Raw genomic sequence first — 8,890 nt, forward strand, 5'->3', positions numbered from 1 at the left:
TGAGCGATTTTGAAGGCCTTTCAATAAAAATAATGAAAGTTAATCATGTAAAACAGCACAGTGTAACGATAATGTGCACTCTACAGAGTGTGTTCCACACTAAACAAAGAAAAAGACTTGAGTGATGCTCACTTTTCAGTGGAATTAACTGCCGGATGCTGAGAGGTTCGTGTTACGATGGAGTATTGAGTAAATTGTCATTTACTTTCTCTTTTTAAAAAGTTGTGGAGTATTTTTTTGTACTTTTTTTTCATAAATTTGGGTTTATTGTCTCCTCAATAAACCGACTCTTGCACAGCAGCCTGGTTGTCCACTAGATGTCTCCTCATCTCTACCTCAGAGTATTGACCACATGCTGTGTGTATAAGATAAGCATCACATGCTTTACCTCTATGGTCTTTTGTCTCTGTTGTCTAAATGATGCGTCACCTTTCTCTGGTTTTTACGCTAAAATGTTTTTTTTTCACATACTTCCTGAGCAGTCACTCCTGGCAGTCACTGTAAACTATATCTTTTCTTTCCAGACCCCTTCCCCAGGATGCTGCCATGACAACAACATTGTTTGTCATACTAACAACTCTGTGATTATGTAAATATTTGCTCGTAGGATATCAATATGTGCCTGTGGTGACAACATGGTTATTAATGATCATGTTTGTTGGCTGGTCTAAATGAATACTGTTCCACTGACTAATTAACTAACTACAGTAAATGTAAAACTACCCTGTAACTGCCTTTAGGTGGCAGCAACCTCACAACTGATGCAGAATTCTTTATACACATTTACAGTATTTATATTCTTCTGTTTGCATCTGTTTGCTCTCATATTGGTTTGTTTTATTCCTGCCATTAAGCAGGCTTGTCAGCAGGACCATCTGTGACGTGTTGCTCTGTGGTCAATGACCCATCTGTGTCTGTCTGCCTGATAAGGTTAATGGTGATTGACCTCATAAAAGGAGTCAACTGAGAGTCTTGTGTCAGACATTGAATTGTACAAAACCTACCATACTCCTAGCCAATGTTAGTAACTGTAATGCCTTGAACTGAAAGAGTTCTTGTTGTAGTTTTTGTCTTGTGTCTTTCATTGTTAAAGCTGCAGTTATGTGGCTAGTTATGAAAGATTTAGTCAAGTTGATCACTTTTTCTGAGTGGACTTGTTTTGTCAGCGGTAAATGTGAATGACAAACCAATTGCCTTTGTGTTCATCAGCTGTTGTCCTCTGATGATAAAATGGTTGGACTCAGTGTTGCCATGGCCAGAAGGAACATTTTTCGCCCCGTCTGACGTAATGTAATGTTCAATTAGGTATGTCTTTTTACTTCCATTTTCATTCTGAATCACCAGGCCTCTTAGAAAAATATATTGAAGTATTTACTTTACCTAAACCTGGAGCATGGGGAGCTTAACTATCAAGATATCCGTTGTTTTCAACACTAATCTGTTGGAGATATGACAGTGAGGCACATGTGTTGGCTTGGTAACCAATCCAGTATCCAGTGGCAACAGAGGTCTATTGAATGCTGGGTGGCTCTGTGTTTGCTGGTGTGCCCACCACTCTCCTGTGTCACCAAGTCACAGAGGCACATCCATATAGCAGCTCTGAATAATAGTATGGTTGTGTAATATTCAGCTTAGGAGTCAATATTGTGTGTGTGTGTGTGTGTGTGTGTGTGTGTGTGTGTGTGTGTGTGTGTGTGAGACTGGGGAGGGGTCATCCAAGCACTGATATTACAAATGCTCTTTGTGTTCAACAACTTAATGTACTGACCTGCAGGTGGTAGCACTCTCTGTCTGACACTTTATCTGTCTCTCCAACATGGTCTCTCTATCAGATGCATACAAATACAAACACACACACACACACACACACACACACACACACACACACACACACACACACACACACACACACACACACACACAGAGGTTATGTTTAAGTCCTTAAATATATCCTCAAATAACATCCCTTCTTTGCATTATATTCTCTAATGAAAACACGTTTCAGGATTGTCTCCGTTCTTAGTCATCATTGAGTTCCATCCACATCTGAAGGCATCCACTAGGGCAGAGGCAGACACAACAGGATAAGTGTCTTTGTCTCAGACTCCTGTCTGTCAGAGACACCCCCATCCCAGCCTCTCCTCTATTTGGGCGGCTGTTACAGAGAGGGCAGATGGCTCATTACCATAAATAGGACAGGGAGAGAGAGAGAGTGAGTGAGGGGGCCGTGCACACCGACCAACAGGACCATGCTGCCCAAAACCAAGGAAATGGGAGGCCGTTGCTAGGAGAGAGGAAAGACAGCTTTATGGCAACACAAAGCTGATTCCCCCATCCGACCTCATCTCGCTCCCGCCCCCTCGTTCCCTGCTCTGGGGACCGAGCCTTGAATCTGCTGGTCGGGGACAGATGGTCGATGGGCCCCAACGTCTCTACAGCTGGACACAGGCTACACTGACACAGTCAGACCTGGCAGGACTGAATCACACCTTATCTTGTCCAACCTATGAGGAGCGGGAGCAGAAAGTGCTGAAGCCCAGGCCATTAGCTAAGAATAGATCCACACTTGTTGCCCACGGGAAATGTGTGGTTGCACAATAGATGATAATATGTTAAGATGAGTTTGTTTTTGAAGTAGTGTAATGCACTCTCTAGGATGAAAATCATTCACTGAGGATAATGACAGGTTGTTTTTGCTTCTCTATTGTTGCTATTTAGTTCCTATACAATGAATGGCAATGATTTGGTCAATCCTTGTATAGGGAAGTTCTAAAATGATACACCCACCCACACAAAAAATCCCAACATGACTCTGACGTAAATAGAGTGGTTTTTTTCAGCCACACCTCTGTTATTTTTAACTTCTCTTGTGTTCGAGTCATTGCCCTTGTTTTTAATGATGTTTGTTAAATGTATCCATCCATATGCAAATATAAAAAGTGCACCAAAATAGGGGAGAGTGGGGTGAGGAACTTAAAAAGTATATCAGCCAAAATACCACCACCTCTGAAACAATAGCACATCTGCTCTCACTAGACCTCTGGTTGAAAGGGCAAGAGCAGCCAACTGTCTCACAGACAGGAAGGAGGAGAAATCAATTGAGAAAACAAGAGAGTCTAAAATAAAAACAATTGTTAGATATAAATACATCAGTGTGGTAATTATTGAATGGCTGTTCTGGCATAGTTTGATTGAGATTACACACAATAATCTGCTTAATTTCTTGTAATTTGCCATGATAATTAATGTTAGTTGATTAGGTTTGGGACATTTTGCATATTGTCCTTGGGGAATAGGGGTGAGATGTTTGACAGCATCACATGTATATGAGTTGGGAGGGAAGAGGGATGAGGAAAGAGGTAAAAAGGACAACTAACCAGAATGTGCGAAAGAAAGTGGCAGCAGAATGACAAGTAAGCAGAATAGAGGCGGTCCTGCATCACCTAGCCATCCGCCCTGGTTGCATAGGAACACGAGGGCCATGCCTACCCTGCAGACACACTCCTTTCCTCTCTCCTCTGCCACGCTTCATTACCCAGTACTCAGCCAGGCACAGAGAGGCACTGCACCACTTTCTCCACACTACAGCCGTGTGCCCGCTCACAGCATCGCATCCAGGCTCCCCGTAGACCCGGGCAGGGTATATGCTGCCCCACAGGCATCGGGTCACACTCACTTTATATGCATAGTGCAGAGACAACATTGGGAGGTCTGCACTGGTATCATACTAAGCAGTGGTTCCCAACCTTTTTTGTCAGACGTACCACTACAGTGACCTGTTAGATGCAAGTACCCTTTCATCAGCACCACCAGTCATGTTCCAAATATGTTAAACTGCACATAACTAATAATGATGTAACAGTGGACATAATAACGGATGTTAAAGTACTTTTTTTATACAATTGAACGTTTAGGTCAGTTTGGTTACATTTGCATTTGTACTACTACCAGGACTGGCATAAGCTACATTTCACTTTATCCCTTACTTTTGGCTAACTATTTAAACCATTCATCTGTTACTTTTATTTATTTCAGCCATTCATCCCTCATTTTTAGCCAGCTATTTGGCCATCACTTTTAGCAATTTAAATATTTTATCCGTAATTTTAGCTAACTATTTCAATTGTTTATCCATTAATTCTAGCTTTTTGTTTCAAACAATTATCCATTAATGTAAGCTGTCTTTTTCAACCATTTATCCATTACTTTTACCAGCCAACTGTTAGCTTTTAGCTAACTTAACTGCTTGCTTGCTAACTGCTCTAAGCATATGGTTTTCCACACAGCCTGATCGCAACATTGTTCAGGTGTTGTTTCAACTGTTTTAATATAGGATTTCTTTTTTTCTTTTTTTTAATCAAATTCTAAATTGTATTTAACAAATCAGAATCCACAATCTGCAGCAGTACTCTCTTGGGTAGGCTACATGTACCACTGGTTGGTAATCAGTGATACTTTGAGTGCCCCTTCACCAAAATAATGTGGTTTCATAGAAGTTCACAGCTGTACTTGTCAGATTATGAATTTATAATTGCACATTTATCATCTGGGTATGGTCATTTTAAACTGTATGTTAAAAATCATGTAACTGTTTATCTGTGTATAATATTACAAAGCAGACTGATTATTGTAGTGTATTTAAGCTACATGAGAGAACACAACACACTTATTCATACTGCTTGAAGAACGTTAGCAATCCCTCATACGTGTCATAGCCCACTATGGAGCTGGTAGTGCCAGACAACACTGTTGGGCACAAGACCACTATTGTCCCATAATAAAGTGTGTTTGTGAGCAAGGCAAGGCGGGGAGGACCAGATTCTCTGAAAAGATAAGAGGGTGTCAAACAAAGCTTTTGTGTCTTTCAACAAAGTTGTGTTGTTGTTTACAGTTAAGTCATCAGTTGAATGCTACTCCAGACGTCACGACTCCAGGTCGCTGATTTTAAACTCTAGGTACATGTCTGAGTGGGTTTTCTTTCCTGTATCCTCCTCCTTCTTCTCAGTTATTTGACTACAAGTGTTCATTTGCCTGCAAGGAGTCATTAAGGTTGAATAACACAATTTAGCTTTGCAATAGAACAGCCAGGGATCAATGGGTTAATTCAATTGCCTCTGCATGTGGTGTATTGTATAGCAGGGCCATTTGAAGGGAGTCATGCAGTTTTAGTGTGCTTAAAAGTGCAAAGAGATAGCATGGATATTGGTCAATAAAGAGAGAAAAAAAACAGCACTGAAGGCAACAACATAAAAAAGACCAAAGTTCAGTGCTGTGTGTTTTGTCTACAACTAAACAGTCAGACAAATACAGATGATTACAAAGGCAGTCTTCCCTTCACTTGTCAAGACAAATTAGTCAAGTTTCGGAAAGTTCTGTCACTGTATAGCCTACAGTGTGATGACTTCCAAATTAGTGATTGTTTAAAATGTATGATCAGTACTGATGGGTAACTCAAACAGAAGAATGTAATCTGTTTATTTGAGACTGAAGTTTTTAAACTACAGACTTAACTGACAATGTGACTGAGTATTTTGTTGCAACCAACTCTCCAGAATCTTAAAAAGAAGTTGTCACGGCCAAATCAGATTAATAATGAGTCTTTTTATTATGTGGGGTGTTTTGGGCTTTATCTGACCTTTTTAGAGATACCATATGACCATCATTCTTAGATTGCTGCAGCTACATTGTAGGTAATCCATTACTCCCTGGCCCATTTATAATGTATGTTGAGCAAGTTTTGCAGGTGTGGTGTATGGAGGCTTTCAGCAAGAGTGACCATCTGAAATAGAGAGGGTGACACAGAAATGTGTTGCACTAATTATGCAAATAAATTGGAGGGGGCCAGTGTCACATCTTGCTAGAGGGGCAAGCATTTCTAGCTCCACCTCTGCTTTGGCCGTTTGAAATGATTAAAACCAGTCCCTTTGGTTATGTATGTGTTGCTTTGTGAATGGGAGTCCTGTCTTCATTACAAGTACATATTTTACCTTTGTTTACTGAGCACTGATTACTAAAATGAACAAGTAAAAACTGGTATTTAATCCCTATACTAAACAGCTAGTTCTGTCTCATTAAGCCCCATTAATGAGTAACTTACTGTCCTTAGTTCATGCTGGCATGCTTAATCCTCCACTGGAACAAATTGACACTTGGACCTGTTTATACAAGCGTTTGCCCAGTCTAACCTGAACAAATATACTGAATCAATACAGAATTACAGGATATTTGTTTGACTGTTGAATGGATCATTCCTCTGCCCTACATGTTGAGCATTTTATTGCCTGTGCATTGAAGGAGGCACTTATCAGCTGACAGATAACAGACAATCAGCACACTGCTGACACAATTCATGAGACCCGGTTAGCAGAAAGGATTGTCAAACAAAGGCTTCTGTAGGCAAACACACTCTTCAGTTGAGGTATTGCAGGCAAAAGCTGGGAGAACCTCCAGGGAAAACAAACCTGGAGAACAAAGAAAGTGTTGCATTTGAAACAAGTTGACCACGCCTGGTTGCTCTGCTGACAGTTAGAGGGTGCGTACAGGTAACATTTACACCATTTCAACTGCAAAGACATGAATGTCGCCTTTAGGAATACTTAAAGATAAAAATAAGATGTTGCTTGTGCTTTGTTTGTGCTCTCTCCTCAAACAATCGTGGTTTGCTCCTTTCAGAGCAATTAAGTCTGGATTGCAATGACTTCTTGCATGTCCTTACACAGCAAGTGGCCTCTGGCAGCTTCACACACAGTTGAAGAATGCAAACACTACCTGTTTAACCAGTAGCCCCACTGACCATACCCTTGTCTAGGAAAATGAAATGTCATATAGGCTCAGTGTATGTGTCTGCGTGTGTTTCTGAATGCATGTATGTGCACGTGTGTATGTGCGTTAGAACTCTTTAATATACGTCACAATTCTCTCGATGGCTCTTCCACTTCGCATGTCAAAGGAGGTTCAAACTAATTAGCTCAGGGTGCAGGTCGCCTGTTGGTCTCAGTCCCATAATAACGGCAGGTGATTGTTCCAGCATGTAAATCCTCTAAAAGGACCAGAACAGCGACTTTAAATAGTACACTCTATAATGTCTTCACCTGTCCAAGGTACATTAAGTGGAAATAACCAGAGAAAACAATGGATAAAGCCTGGAAAATTGTGCATAGTGGTAAATATTTGGGGCAAATTCATAGTCCCAGAATGCATTTTTCTTGTCATTACACAATAGCATTTACTGTTCTAAATGTTTGAGTGAGAGCAAGCAGTAGAAAAACAGAGGTAAAGATACAATACATGGCATGTTTCTAACAAATACGTAAAATGTATTTAATGTATAACATTGTATTTTGAATCTACAGTAATGTGATTTATCTTTTCTAGTTTTCACCTCTTTACTGGCTGTGTACAAAGTGTCAACGTCTGTGTTCCCCCTCCAGAAACCAAAGCGAGGTGTAATGAGAAAAAAAAGAAAACGGAGCGAGAACAACAAAGGCAGGAGGACAGATTGAATGAAGAGCAGCATACAAACAGGGGTTGTCACTAATAGAGAGTTTTATGAGCTCCAGACCTGCTGAAATGGAGTGCCTGTGCGCGTGCAGCAGCTCTTATCGGCTCGCTGGCAGTAAAGGGAGGGTGAGAGCTTCCACACTTGCGCTCCGTAAAAATGGTCTGATTCATTTTCCGCATGAGAGGGTCTCACTGGGGCGGCATCAGACCAGCCAGTCCACACAGATTTATGGACCATTAAAGCAGCAGGCCTCCTGACCGCTATGCCACCATGGGCTGGCTGCTAAGACACACTGCACCCTCATTCATGCTCGGCCACTACTCTCCATCACAGGCTAGCTTCCTCATTGTTCATCCCTCCATCAGTACCATTTTTACTGCCTTACATGAACTACTCTCATAGTCTGTAATCCTACTATTCTTCACCTCACTCCCTTTGATACAGAGCTGTTTACTGTAATTATTCTCCCCTATTGTTAAGTTAACACAGTTCTCACAAAGACGTTTTTGTTATTCTTTCATCTCACAATAAGGATCATTCCTAAAGTCCCTCATAAGCTCCCTGGGTAGACAGCATTTTATATGGTCCAGGAAATACTCCAATACCGCTATGAAAATCTCTGATGGTGGTCAGTGGGGCATGTTGTTTTAGCCTAACAGCTTTTACAATCAGATTAGCACCATTGCAGGCACACAGAATAATGGGTCTGTCTTTTCAAGGCATCCTCAATCAACTGTTTCCCTGTGTGATAAATGCATCTTGCTCTCCTCTTTCTCATTTGCTAGCTTTGCAACTTCATCATCCCTAGGAGTGATACTGAAAGGAAAAATGGGGCAGAGTCTATGCAGCAAAGGCCCTAAGAATAGCTCAGTGTGCAAGAAAATTATGCCACAGCAACCTGAGCAATGGCTAAAAACATGAATGAATGAATGAATGAATGAATGAATACATATAATGGTATCCAGAGTGCTCTGCCACCACTGATAAATCACTTCCCACCTTCTTTGTAGGACAAATGAATATTACCACATTTAATAAAATTATTAGGCATAAAATATACATGAGTGTTCACAACATACCTGAACAAACTGACACAAAATAGGACAAGAAACTCATTGAAGCATCCTGTTAATGAAGTACTAAACCACAGATCAACAAAAATACTTTCCAGAGTATCACTCAGGTATTCACTCTGACACAAAGACACCATTGCGCCACTGCAAAGCCTGTTTGTCCAGTTGGATGAAGGGGAAAAACAAGGGTGTGCATCAACACTAGTGCAGAAGTATTTACAGCACTGCTGCATGGCCGCAATTGGGGTTTAGACACAGTAAAAGCAAACAGAGAGGATATTAGATCAGTCCACAGAGAGCTACTCATGTACGCTTA

This window comes from Sander lucioperca, chromosome 15 (genome assembly GCF_008315115.2).
Source record: "Sander lucioperca isolate FBNREF2018 chromosome 15, SLUC_FBN_1.2, whole genome shotgun sequence".
In the NCBI taxonomy this organism is placed as follows: Eukaryota; Metazoa; Chordata; class Actinopteri; order Perciformes; family Percidae; genus Sander; species Sander lucioperca.